This window comes from Eucyclogobius newberryi, unplaced genomic scaffold, assembly GCF_026437365.1.
Source record: "Eucyclogobius newberryi isolate DKJ021-1_F unplaced genomic scaffold, fEucNew1.0.hap1 SCAF_4, whole genome shotgun sequence".
Taxonomy (NCBI): domain Eukaryota; kingdom Metazoa; phylum Chordata; class Actinopteri; order Gobiiformes; family Gobiidae; genus Eucyclogobius; species Eucyclogobius newberryi.
The window spans coordinates 30205417-30220135 of record NW_027316056.1 but is presented as its reverse complement, the minus strand read 5'-3'; positions in this window follow the sequence as shown (position 1 = coordinate 30220135).

The window sequence follows — 14719 nt, the reverse complement described above, 5'->3', positions numbered from 1 at the left end:
TGTCTTAGTTGACCAACAGTTGACTAATTATTTTTATCATAAAGATTATATGGGCCACAGCAGAAAGAGGAGTGACTGCACAGTTAGATTTTTCATTTATGCTCTGTACACCACAAAAAATGCCAATACAACTTATTTAAAGGCACAATGGACGATTTTTCGGCGATTTGAGAACGCAGGCGGAAGTGCGCATGCGCACTCCCCCGTGCGTACTGATACAACACACACGTGCGTTTGTTTATTAGCGCGACGGAGCGCATCGCATCGCTCGTCTCCCGTAGATTTCTGTCCACTTCTGAGTCAGCTCGAACTGTCTTTCTCCGTCTTCATTTTGCCCCGTACACTGAGGGAACTATATTATGATAGATCCATGCGCTTAGGCACGCGAAAACGTGGGGACGAACCGCACGCGGCTGCAGGTGAGCGGTAGGTGCGTTTTATGATTGATACGTGGCAGGACAAATGATTTATCCATGCCACGATAAAAAATTTGCTGAAAAAATCGTCCATTCCACCTTTAAGTATATAAATATATGAAATGTTTAAAATAAATATGAATTAATCACAAATCTGACAGTAATAGCAACATTGATTTGGATTAATAGCAATTAAAAACAATCACTCATTAATTGCAGTTATTCGTGATTAATCGTGATTTATTATTGAATGGGAGGTTAACACTTTAACATGTCTTCAATGACAAAGTTGTTCATAATAATCTGTATGTTTGTCCATTTAGCTTGGCAGGTCAATTAATTGATTAAATTAAGCTGTATAGAATATTTCATACCATGGCCTACTTGGTTCATTCAGTAGGTTATGTTAGGTACATATAAGGTGAATTAAAACTGAAATAAACCAAAGCCCAACATAAGCCTGAACTACAAAGGGCTGTGTGTGTGTGTGTTCGTGTGTGTGTCTTTGTGTGTGTGTGTCTTTGTGTGTGTGTGTGGGTGTGTGTGTGTCTTTGTGTGTGTGTGTTTGTGTGTGTGTCTTTGTTTGTGTGTGTGTTTTTGTGTGTGTGTGTGGGTGTGTGTGTGTCTTTGTGTGTGTGTGTTCGTGTGTGTGTGTGTGTGTGTGTTCGTGTGTGTCTTTGTGTGTGTGTGTGTGTGTGTGTGTGTGTGTGTCTTTGTGTGTGTGTGTGTGGGTGTGTGTGTGTCTTTGTGTGTGTATGTTCGTGTGTGTGTCTTTGTTTGTGTGTGTGTGTGTGTGTGTGTTTGTGTGTATGTCTTTGTGTGTGTGTGTGTGTGTGTGTCTTTGTGTGTGTGTGTGTGTGTGTGTGTGTGTTTGTGTGTATGTCTTTGTGTGTTTGTGTGTGCGTTTGTGTGTATGTCTTTGTGTGTGTGTGTGTGTGTTTGCTTTTGTGCGTGCGTGTGTTTGTGTGTGTGTGTGTGTGTGTTTGTGTGTTTGCTTTTGTGCGTGCGTGTGTGTACTTGCGCGTGTGTCTGTGTGTGTGTGTGTGTGTGTGTGTACTTGCGCGTGTGTCTGTGTGTGTGTGTATGTGTGTGTTTTGTGCGTGTAACACTATATAATCATCTCAATTTTTATATAAAATATATCTTTTCTTATTAAATCGCACTCTTGCCAAATCTGCCGTGTCACACACCAAACAAATGCAGAAAATGTAACACAACTGCCAACTCCATGTGAGGCTAAATATCCATTATCACAGTTCCAATCCTTTGACGTTGCACATAACTTCCTGCTCAGATCTTTGCAGGGGCCAGATGGTTCCATTGGCCACTGGGGATCACAGGGAGCCCGAAGAGACACTTTTACAATGTGCAATTACTGGACAGATAAACTAAACGCTCAACAAAGCAAGGCATTTCCAGATTCCTGCCTTCTAGACTTTGATAAGGAGCGAGCAGGGCACATTCCTCGGCCAATTTACTGTCCTCAAAATGAACAGACCTGCACTAATGAACACTTGAACTGCGCCTGAATGGGAGATTTTTGTCTCAGTCTAATGAGGGCCAAGCATTGTAGATATACCGTAAAGCACGCTCCACTGATCTAAATGTGGAACTATAAATGAGCGCTTAAGAAGCTTTGCAAGGCATTGAAAGCTGTCTGATTTGTCTCGGGCTTGATTACACGCCAATTGATGCTAAGGGGGATAGGATTTCTCAACTTAACGAGCGGCACATATTGCTACACTCAAACGCGGGGCCTTTTTTTGTTTCCCATTAACATTTCATAGACGGATCACGCGCCCGCCCCCCGTATCCGTTACCCCAGGGAGCGAGAATCCACCTCCCACCCCCAAACCGACACGATACAATCCCCAGGTAATGACCGCCGCGCCCGCGGGCCCAAAGGGTGTCTGAAGTCGTGTTGCGTGGGTCTCTGCGCGTGCACGTCGGAGCCGGCGCGCAACCCGTGTGGTCACAGGGCCAAAGTTCAGGTAGAAATGTGTGGCCCCGGGGTCGAGAGGTGATACGGCCCCCCGTTAACGGAGCGGCTAAAGTTACAAGCGCTCGTCTATCTCCGGGGCCGCGCTGCCACTTACATCTCATTGTGATACGTGTGACGACCCCCACTTTCAAGACAGGTGACAGGGGCCCAGAGAGGTTAAGACGGAGCCAATAACAGACAGCGGGTGTGAAAAAACAGATTTAAGTGGCAGAGGTTTGAAGCGCTTGACAGGGCCAGAAGCTAACGCCGCCACAGAAAGGAATGGCACAACTTAATATGCTTAAGCGCTACCCGTCACCATAGAAACGGATCTGTTTTCTTTTCTTTTTTATCGTTCGGGACATATAAAGAACATAAAACATGACCAGAGAGCATTGAACAATAGGAAAAAGAACTCAAGCACAATACAAAAAAGAACTCAAGCACAATACGAAAAAGAACTAAAGCACAATAGGAAAAAGAACTCAAGCACAATAGGAAAAAGAACTAAAGCACAATAGGGAAAATAACTCAAGCGCAATACAAAAAAGAACTCAAGCGCAATACGAAAAAGAACTCAAGCACAATAGGAAAAAGAACTCAAGCACAATACAAAAAAGAACTCAAGCACAATACGAAAAATAACTAAAGCACAATAGGAAAAAGAACGCAAGCACAATAGGAAAAAGAACTCAAGCACAATAGGGAAAATAACTCAAGCGCAATACAAAAAAGAACTCAAGCGCAATACGAAAAAGAACTCAAGCACAATAGGAAAAAGAACTCAAGCACAATACGAAAAAGAACTCAAGCACAATAGGAAAAAGAACTCAAGCACAATACGAAAAAGAACTCAAGCACAATAGGAAAAAGAACTAAAGCGCAATACGAAAAAGAACTCAAGAACAATAGGAAAAAGTACTCAAGCACAATACGAAGAAGAACTAAAGCACAATAGGGAAAAGAACTCAAGCGCAATACAAAAAAGAACTCAAGCGCAATACGAAAAAGAACTCAAGCGTAATACGAAAAAGAACTCAAGCACAATAGGAAAAAGAACTCAAGCACAATAGGAAAAAGAACTCAAGCACAATACGAAAAAGAACTCAAGCACAATAGGAAAAAGAACTCAAGCACAATAGGAAAAAGAACTCAAGCACAATACGAAAAATAACTCAAGTACAATAGGAAAAAGAACTCAAGCACAATAGGAAAAAGAACTCAAGCACAATAGGAAAAAGAACTCAAGCACAATAACACGCGCCGTAGACTTTAGTCGATTAAAATACGTTTGGTTTATCATCGGGATTGACCAACGTTGAGATCGCGATCCATCGATATTTCTATATTTGACACAGCCCTAATACAGGATCACTCAAACGTGCACGGATCAATCAAAATACAACTTTGAGCAGTCTAACGATGAGGGAACTCTTAATAATGACCGTCACCTTTAACTCATCAGGGTCCAAACATGCAGCGCTGCCAAACACCCTGGCTGACATTCTGAGGAGCGATGTGCCCTGGTCCCAGATGAAATTAATCGGTGCATCCTACAAAAACAGACACAAATATGCAGACATTCTCAGCCGGGCCCGTTTAAGTGTTCTCCAGACGGTATGCGCTTCGTAGACGGGATCAGCACAGGGCTTCCTCCTGCAGCACTCAGGGCTGGGCACAAAGATCAGTCTGGCTGGTTCATCCAGACAGAGGTTCTCTCTCTTGTTTGATGCCCTTGAGCCCACGGCACAACAAATATGTGCTTCTCTTTCAGCCCCGTCCAAGACCATGTCAGACACTGTTGTTCACGTCTATGTCACATCCTGAATGTTTTCAACGGCTCTGATCAATTATAGACCATCCAATACTTTTCAACTCCAGGACTATGTAATCATATGTTCTTTATTTCACTGTAAATAAGACTGCTGTTTTTATTAATAGTTTTTTTACAAGATATTTTTAATACAAGTTTTTTTTATCTGTTTTTTATTATCATACTTCTGTGCCTAATCTGTGTTGCAACACTGGAATTTCCAGATTGTAGGACAAATAGAGGTTATCTTATCTTATCATTCTTTCTTTTTTTGTATAACATTTTATCAGATTGCTTACTTTTGTGATTTAGTGTTAGTTTTTTTGCGGGTTTTGCGGGTTAAACATGGTGTAATCGTGACACCTCCTTTGACACACTGTTACTCTAGTGAAAAGAATGTCACAACGTCACCTCCTGGATTCTACTGAGCAAATAGGTAGAAGCCTCCTTTTGGAAAAGTGCTGCGTGGGTGATTGTCTTTCAGCTTGAGAAGGGTCAGGTCATTGGCATCGAGCAGAGAAAACATCTAAGGAGAAACAAAAGCTAATGTACTACAGATCTGAACCCAGTGAGAGTGTTTGTGATGAGCTGGAGACGGCTTTGTGCAGTGGTCACTGTCTCCCATCAGCAATACGAGATTTTGGTTTTAAAACACTGGATGAAAATACATCTTTTGACATTGCAGACGCTTATTGAAACAACGCCACAGCAAATGTAATCAGAGCTAAAGGTTCAACAAAGTATCAGAGCGTGTGACCTTTTTTTCCTGTGGTAACTTTTTCTTTCTTCTGTTGAGCAGTGTTTACATTTTTAGTTCTAATATTGTTATTTTAGATTTTTCACAAATTGATTCATTCAATTTCATTCACATTGATTGATATATTACGTCTCCTCTATATCTGACCAGCTTTATGAATTCATACTCTGAATGATGAAGTTAACATATGCATTATAGTATTAACTGCATTATATGACACATACTGGTTTAAACTCCAAGCTCTCTTCATTGCTGCTAAAATATAAAAACATGTTTCATTTTAATTTACAAATTTTACGAGGACAGTGAGCTATTACTTAGGTTTGTGTGCAGACATGTATGTAACAAAATCTAGTCTATTGCAGGGCTGCTATTGTTGTGAGCCTATTTAGACGTTTACCCTGTATCAAGAGGGCCTAAGATTGTGTGACTAAAATTACCCCCAGTGCAAAATACACGACTGTCCCACTGTAGAAAACTTACATAAATGCTATGTATGTTTTTCTACAGCTGTATCAGTGCATTAAGGATTCCAATCACGCCATCGCGTCTCATTCCTCTGCTCTGAAGCCTTTCACCTCTTCTCAACAACCTCCAAGACTGTTTTCTCTGTCCTCCTGTGACCTTTAGCCTTTGCTCACAGATGGACAAGCGGAGCTGGAATAATGAGAACATGACATGACAAACATCTCCCACACAGGTGGTGCTTTTGAATGCCACAGTTCATCAGTCATTGCCTCAAACATTATCACCATATACTCTATGTACTTGCACCATCCGATTCCAGCCTCCAGCGGCCAGGAGCAGGACCTGGAACCACCCCCTGGCCAAGTCCAGGGGCAAAACACGGCTCAGATGATTGAATCCAGTTTGATCTCCTGTTCTATGTGTTTGCTTAGTGTTTTATATTCAGAAATAAATAAATACAGGCTCAAACCTCTATGCTGCAACCTGCCATAAAGGCGAGAGGAGGAGGCAATGCCGACAGGTGGGCATCTTCCCGTCATTCACGTAGTCACGGTTGCAGTTACTCCCGATGACCTTGCTGTTTGACCCCGCTCAGAATAAACCTAATTCAACTCAAAAAGGCCTACTGCAACTGTGGCTTACATCATCACAGTTTTGACTGGAATGATGTTTATTGGCTCGAGCCTTCCATGGAACATGGAATGCGACGAGACAATGTTCTTGCCATGGTTTCTTATTATAGTTTTTTGACCCTCTAACATTGATGAATGTCACACATGGGGTCATAGGTCACACGTGGGGGCATAGACGCGATCGGCTCGGCCCGAACTCCAATAAAGCAGAGCTTGCGAGAACTCCCGTTGCAACAGTGCCAACTAGTTCAAAAAAGAAAAAAACATTAAACGCTTAATCTTTGGCCTAGGCACATGAGACTTTGGTCAGTGATAGAGCTACCTTTGACCTCTGACCTTTGAGGAGTAAAACACACCTGGCAGCATCGCTCTATAATAAACAGGAAGTCAGCCATGTCGAATCAAAGTGGCACCGCCACGCTTGACTTTTTTTTTTCAAAATCGTACTTGTCCTAGGTTTTTTGTCCGATCGAGCTCAAAACAACACTTTTTGCATCTAAAGACATTGAAATATCCAAAAGAATGTTGATATTCTTTACGGTCTCCGCGTAACACGCCCTCAAAAAAGACTTAATTTTCAGTGTTTTCAAGGACAAGTCACGCCTATTGGAATTGATCTGCGGAGCTCATATTTCACTCACTAATGTGTTTTTATGTCTGAGTGGAAATAAATACCCATTTAACAAATTTACTCTATAGCGCCCCCTACCCGTTGTGTGAAAAACTCAACATTGTCTGATTTGTTTGAAACTCATGGTTTATATTCTCCTCGAGACGCCATGAAAAAGTGCATTGCAGATATTGTGTATTTTCACAATTGGCCAGCAGGGGCGCAATGAATGCCTTCACTTCCTCTTCCGCTTTTATTTTGATGGGACATTTCCTCTCGTGCCGTATTAGAATTATTATTCTTTAGACTTTATACTTTAGGCTTATTCTTTAGACTTAATTTTTTTTACTTTATTCTTTAGACTTTATTCTTTCTGCCACAACACGAGAGGGAGAGGGAGAGAGGGAGAGATTGTAGGACTTTTGACGCGTTTCCACTCTGTAGCCCGGGTAATTTTGTAGTCTCACTCCATTTTTGTAGTTCCTCCTCTTTATTTTCCTGCCTCTGGACAGGCGGGAAGGTGGTCGCGCGGGAAGGCGGTCGCGCGGGGAGGCGGTCGCGCGGGGAGGCGGTCGCGTGGGGAGGCGGTCGCGCGGGAAGGCGGTTGCGCGGGAGGCGAGAGCCATCATCGCCGCTGCCGCGGCTTTAATTCCGTCTTAGTCTTGCTTGAGTAATATACAACACAGTTATTGGCATTTCTCTCATTAAATATGCCTTGTATTTCATGTATGTTCTTCATATTCTTTATTCTTACGTCCCTTCCCTCACTGCCCGTTTGTAATGAGGAAAAAAGAAAAACAAGTCGGGGTGTATATGCGAGCGCCTGTGTTTAGCGCTGCCGGCTGCACAGGGCTGGACGGGCTGGTTGGGCTGACTGGCTCTGCACAGGGCCGGCTTCTTGTGTGGTCCTGCGGCAAACTTTATGATTTATTCAGCTAAAGGCAGAGGAGCACGACCCCCAGTGACCACAGAGAGAGCGCCGCACGTGGGTTTAATGATTTCACCGCAAAAATGTCTGCTATGACTGGGCCTGCGTGGAGCCTTGAACCCTCTTCCACCGCCGTAAGAGAGCGATGGGAGACGAGGGCTGCGCCGTCCCGAGTCCATTTACAAACACTTCTGCGACTGCTTGGTCGGATTACCAGAAAACCAAGAAGATGAGATGTCTCCAGTGGCATTTGCCTTATGCTGGAGACTCGATTCAAACCTCCATTAGTGTATTTCAGCGAGATACAGAGCCCCCACTTGTAAAATCACTATAAGTTCAATAAGATAAGATAAGATAACCTTTATTTCTCCAACAATGGGGAAATTTCAATGTTGCAACACAGATTAGGCACAGGGGTATAATCATAAAAACAGATAACTTATTAAAACATTCTTATACAAAAAATCTTATAAAAAAATCTTATAAAAAATCTTATAAAAAAAATCTTATAAAAACATCTTATAAAAATATTTTAAAAAATTCTTATACATTTTTTAAAATAAAAAATCTCTTATAAAAAATCTCTTATAAAAAATCTCTTGTAAAAAATCTTTTGAAAAAAATCTCTTAATATATATTATATTATACTCTTAATAAAAATAAAACACTCTTATTTACAGCTGTGACATGGACAGAAAATACTGCACCAGGATGATTGACATTATAAAAACAACAGTAAAATGGCCATACAATATAATAATGATATAATTTTGCAACAATCACACTACGAACTGTAATGGGAGATTGAAGTGAACGTGTTAGAACGTTCCCTGAAACTGTTATTCCTTGTTGTGCATCCTTTTATCTTTTCTTTCTCAACACCCAGCTCCCCATGGGTCTTGTAACCAGTGGGAGACCGCAAGAGGCATTATTGAAATGTGGACACTGCGGATGATGTAACCGAGCCTTCTAGCGCACGGAGAGGGCCGAAATAATAGTGTACTGGTAGTGGGGGTGGGGGGCGCTGGTGGATATTTGGCACATTTTTCTTCATTAGTGGCCAGGTCTGCTTGGCCCGAGGGAGCGAGTGCTGAGGGCTTGGATCGGGACGCTACGCTCCGCGCTGCCTCGCTCTGTTTGGACACACTCGGCCAAACAAGATGATGTCATTCACTGGGGTTTGTTGATGTTCTTCATAAAGAGACAAAATGACAGCTAATTATGTCAGGAGCAGGAACAAATGTCCTTTCATTCCATACTTTGGAGTTATATAACGTGACATGTGGTGTACATACAAAGGTTTTCTCTTTTTTTTCAGTATTAGTAGAACACCAGCGATACTTTTTTCATCCGTTGGTTTTATTGGGCAGAACAGTGCGGAAGGACATTCAGGAAATTTAACTCATGCTTGGTCCGTTCCGCTGTCAAACTGTTAACGACACAAACAAAACAAAGTAACAGAACTTTTATAATTAAATTACATTTAAACGGAACCAAGGGACTCTGTGTCCTCGAGTTATTTAACTTTGGTCCTGGGACTGTCTCAGGTGGCGTTGCTGGTGTTAAATCCTCTAAGACAAACTATGGGCGTCTATGAGAGACTGCACAGGGTTCTCAAGGTCTTTATTGGGTGCAGACAGTTTACAGATAATGAGTAAGTACACAGTAACAGATTATTGTGTCCCATATGATAAATATGATCCATGATGGAACACCAGAGGAAATTCTGAAATACATGAAAATAAATGTTTAAAAATGTCTGTTCATTTTAGGCCAGTGTTTAATATTACAAGTACAGTATTTACTTTACGTTATAATTTACGTCCATCTTCATTTTTAAATGACATAAACTCATTGAAAATACCACACATTTCCACACACACTTAACTTATTTGTTTTAATGAGCCCTTTAAATGGTGTGATGGTCGAAGTCATGTCAGTTCTATATTGTTTGTTTTGTACAGTCACAGGACAAGACCAGATGTAAGAAAACTTATTTTGTCTTCATTGAAAGCCCGAAGCATGAACAGCAAGTACTCAAGTCCTGAACAAAGACAGATCTGACCATAAACTACATCCTCATCAGTTTAACAGAAAGAGTGTACTTACTTTGGATCAGAGTGCAGGTGCTGCTCATGACGCTCAGGAGAAAGGTTGTCTGCAAAAGCATCAGCCACTCAGCGTTAACGGAGAAGTTCTACAACAGGACTAAAATCAGAGTATTAGACTGGGGACTACCTCATAACTGGGAGTTGTCCCTTTCTTCTTAACAAACGTTAGCTGCCTGGTTTTGCTGCTGCCTTCTTCAAAACTGATAAAAACACATCACAAGTTAGCGGTAACGTTGTGTACATTAACGTGGCTAATATACTAAACTTTGGAGAAGTTTACTTACTGTTAAATCCTCATATAATCCTCATATACCTCTTCCTTCTGCCTCCCTGATGAGGGCTCTCAGCCACAGAGTCCAGTGCTAGTAGAGTTATAATGGTAATTACTTTATTTAATGCATTGGTTATAATGACTCCAAGTTTGTAAATGGCTTTTCTTTAACAATCGGGTACATTTTTATACCTTTAGTAATCCAGACAAAATGCCTGTAAACAATGTCAATGTCAGGTCGGTGCTGTTTGATACAAAGCCTTGATTATAAGCCGACTGGTTTAAGATACAGTATGTTCTTCTATTTCTATGTATTTAACATAACCTCTGGCTGAAATGCACAGAAGCTCAGAGAAACGTGGATTCCTGCTATAGGTAGCGACTTTTGCGTGATCTCATCCCTCCATGTGTGTCAAAAGGTGAAAGTGTATCAAAGGGGTCATCATTACCAGCTCATTTTACGGCCCCAGGAGGGATTATACAATGACCAGAGCCGGGGCTGGGACACAGTCATCTCTGTCAAAACTCTGGCCCCGAACTCCCAGCAAGCAATGCAGAACCCCAGGACACTCTGGGCCTTAGGATATGTGCTCACCATGTCTGGTATGACAGCCCCCCTCCTGGAACACAAACTCATATCTGCTGCTGTGCCTTTGATCCTCCCCAATCCCTACAAAACATATTATGGAGGCTGTTATATGGCGAGCTATGCAAGCTTTAATGGCTTACTTTCAGTTGCATTTTGTAGCTTCTAAGCTAACAGACAAATGCAGACTTAGACATAGACACTGTCTGTCTGTGGGGCTAGATTCTTCTTCTGTTTTTCAATCACGCAAGCTACATGGTCTAGACATAAATCAATATGACTGAAAATGCTACAAGAAACACTGACCTAAAACTTACATAAATTATGAAGTCATTTGCTCTACAACACAGTTTACTGCATGTTGAACCTATTATAATCTCCTGGAATCTGGATCTGAGGCTCTTTGTCGAGAGGACCTCCAATACTGCAAGAAAGAAATCCCTTTTAACCAGAATAAACTGAATTCAGTTTTTTACCCGGATAACAACGTTTACAAGCAGCTACTGTCACATGGTGTTCTTTTTGCTTGTATGTATTTGTTATCCAAAAACACTTTAAAGTAAACCCACACTCTTCACCTATCTTCCATCGTCTAATTTCAAGATTTTTTTAAATAATTGTTTTACATTTAAACAGAAGAATCCAAAGAACATGATACAGAGAGGCATTACACAAGTTACATTAAGATCCAAATATGTTTAGTCCGACATCTCTGTCCATTTTCAAATTGAGTTTAAATGTAATTTTTTCCACTTTGCGGATGTGCATAATTCTTTCAGTCGAGTCCTTGATCGGTGCTACATTTTGTGTCGTACATTTTTTTGTTGCCAGGTGTGAGCTCCAACGTTATCCACTGATTCTGTCCATGGCAAATGTTTTAAAGCCCAGATACATAGTTATGAAATGGAGTGGAACAGTGATGTTAAAAACAGCCAGTAGAACAGGACAGTCCCAAAGCACATGGTAATGATGTGCCTCCTGGCAACCACAATTTCTCATACAGATACATAAGGCTGCAGCTATTGATTGTTTTAGTAATCTATTAAATATTTTTATTATTCTGTAAACCATTTTAAAAAGCATATGTAATCATTTTTAAAAAATACACTTTATAGTTCATAGTAATAAACAAAACAAAGAGTTTTTGCTTAAAATAACACATTTTATTGTTAATTTCATATAAATTACAGCAACATTTCCCTTTATCAGTCCAAATGTCCATGATGAGTGCATCTGCCACATTTCAGTCTCTTTGATTGTGAGTGTTAAGGACTTGGAAAATGATCCATGTTGGTCTTCCACAGACACTTCACAGGTAGAATAGAGGTAAATAAAGCTCTGTGCGCTCCACCACATTTTTGTTTCACTTTTCCATAAGGTGCGCGTTAGAGTGCTCTTCTTATAAGTACAAAATAAAGAAGAACAGTGGAGTTTACTGAGATGTATGTTCTGGAGAGTAGGAGAAGGGCCAAGGACACAGGTAACCCGTGTGCTCAATAAAGTTCAATAAAGTTAAATTTTATAAAAAAAAAAACAGCCGAATTAAACATGTTCTTTACATTTAATTTGACTTTTTTGACAATTTTAAACAAAAAATACTTAATTTTGCGTCTAAAATGTTCACAATCATTATTTTTTGGTTCTCACAATTGTGTTGTGACCTGAATAATCACGATTATCAATTCACCTAATTATCTGGACATCCCTAGACAAGTGTTGACAGTGTGATGTAGGAATCTGTGGCAGTGTCATATGGTTTCCGGGCTGTGGAAAGCTCTTCACTCAGAATCCATTGTTCAGGCTTCAAGTCCAGCGTTCTCGCTGAGGGGTTTTGGCATGGCGGGGGCCTGCCATGCTTGCGCCATGCCCAAAATATGCCGCCATGCTCCGGCGGCCCCCGCCATGCTGAAAAGATACCGCCAGTATTAAGATAACCGTGGGTTAACCGACAGTGCGAGAGTGTGATCATATTGGTTTTCCAGATTGAAAGCAGCCTACGACCCGCCATCCTCCAACCTCAGCCCAGCGAGAACACTGAAGTGTGAATATTTATTCCTACCAACATCAAGACCATCAGACTGTATGCACTCTGGCCTCATAGTTCCTTCCTCCTGTTCCTCCTAATTCTTGGAAGAATTGGGCAATCCCTCTTGGATCCACGTGTGACTTAGACATACAAAGACTCCACTGCCACTCTTTTCCTCCGTACAGTGGTTTGTTTTAGGCTACTCTGCTTTTCGGCGGTGGCCAAACGTCTTACTAATCACCGCACCATTCTCAGCAGGCACAGTGCGGCAGAAGTGTTATTTTTGGCTGCTGACCGTGGCGAGCATCTCCCTCTGTACCCCTGTGTGTCCTTGTGATCTCAGGACTTCCTCACCAGACGGAGTTGTCATCGTGGAGGGCTTCGGGCTTACTTCACGTATTTGTCCGGCCCCGGTGTGAGAAAGTGCAGAACGTGGTGTTTGGTTTTGTGAGCCTCTTGCCAGCTCCGTGCAGTCGTGTGCCTCATGAAAAATGCTATGGCCCTCTTTACGTTATTGTTGCACATGCTGCTCGGTCATTGTGTTTTTCTTGAGCGTGGGTCATTTGGCTGGCCAGTGTTTGAACAGCTGTAATAAAATCAACATTAAAAGTCTATTACAAGCACGGTAGCTGTCTATATTCACAACATATAGACTCGCTGCAGTGTTTCTGTTGTTAGAGCTGCAAAATATGGGCAACCAATCAACAATATGTATTAAAAATAAACTGGAAAGAGAGGGTCATTTTGTTTTGACAGCCGAAGAATGGAGAAATATACCAGTATGTACATCTGAATGGAAAACCACAAAATCACATGTTTGGAAGGAGTTCTGTTGGGAAAATGTATATGTTTTTTTCATAACAAAATGGAAATGCTGGAGTATCTGTGGTTGCCAGGGGAACCATCATGACCATGTGTTTTGGGACTGTCCTGTTGCTCAGAAATATTGGACTGAGATTAACAAAGAAATGCAGTCAATGGAGACCTCTAGAACATACTTCTGGCTGCAGCAAAAAAGACCCCACAGTAATATATAGGACAGTACAATTAGTTTGTGTTGAAACGTACATTCTATTATTTCAATATTTTTAATATTATAGTTGTGTTATCAAGTTGGTATTGTATATCAAGACATTTGCAATTATTGACAACATATATTGTGCAAAAATATTTAAAGTAGAAATAATCGTATTCATTATTTGAATATGATATATCTTTTCCTGTTATATGAAATTATTTTGAATACAAAAGGGGTTTGTTGTTTTGAGATATTCAAAAGTAGAATATCTTGTACTATCAAATCAGTGATGATTCATGTTGTTTCATTCATGAAAATACCATGATTTAACACAAATTAGTCGAACAATTAGCTCATTAATGAGTAATCTTAACGAATCATGACTAAATAATAATTACTACAGCATTAACTTATCATGGTCAGGATGAAAGATTGATTAAAGCCTTGGTATATGACTCATGTGTATTAACTGATCATGATCTTTGCATGATTTCACTATGATCTCATCATGAGTTCATTATTCATTTACAAACAGGTTAAAATATATACAATGGAATGCATTAGACCTAGTGATTCATGCATGACTTCATCATGATCTCATTATGAGTTCACATGAAATCATTATGATTGTGTCCCCTCCACTAAAGTGTCATGCTTTATTGAACTCATGAGTTCATCATTATCTCATCATGCTAACAAGTTATAGATATGTGAGTTAAGGAGTTTGTCTAAATGATTCAATCATTATGAGTTCATAGGAAATCATTATGATTGTGTCCCCTTCTCTGCAGTGGTTTGTGGCTGAAGCTCAGAACACAGAGCCTCATTGCAGCACAAATATGAGCCTCTCTAAGTGCTCTCGTCCTGTCTCTTCTCCTGAGGTGACTGACCTGTCCCTCCGTTCTGCACTGGATTTGACCCATGGTCAACAGCAACACATTTGGGTGAAGGACTCAAATCAGAATGAGGCAGACTCTTTGCGTTGGCATGTTCTCTGTGGTTGCAAAGGGGGCGAGTTTCCATTAAATGCTGTGTGTGGCTGTAATACAAATTGAACTTTTTTGCCTTAGCCTACAGCTTATAATAACTAAGATAGTCAAAT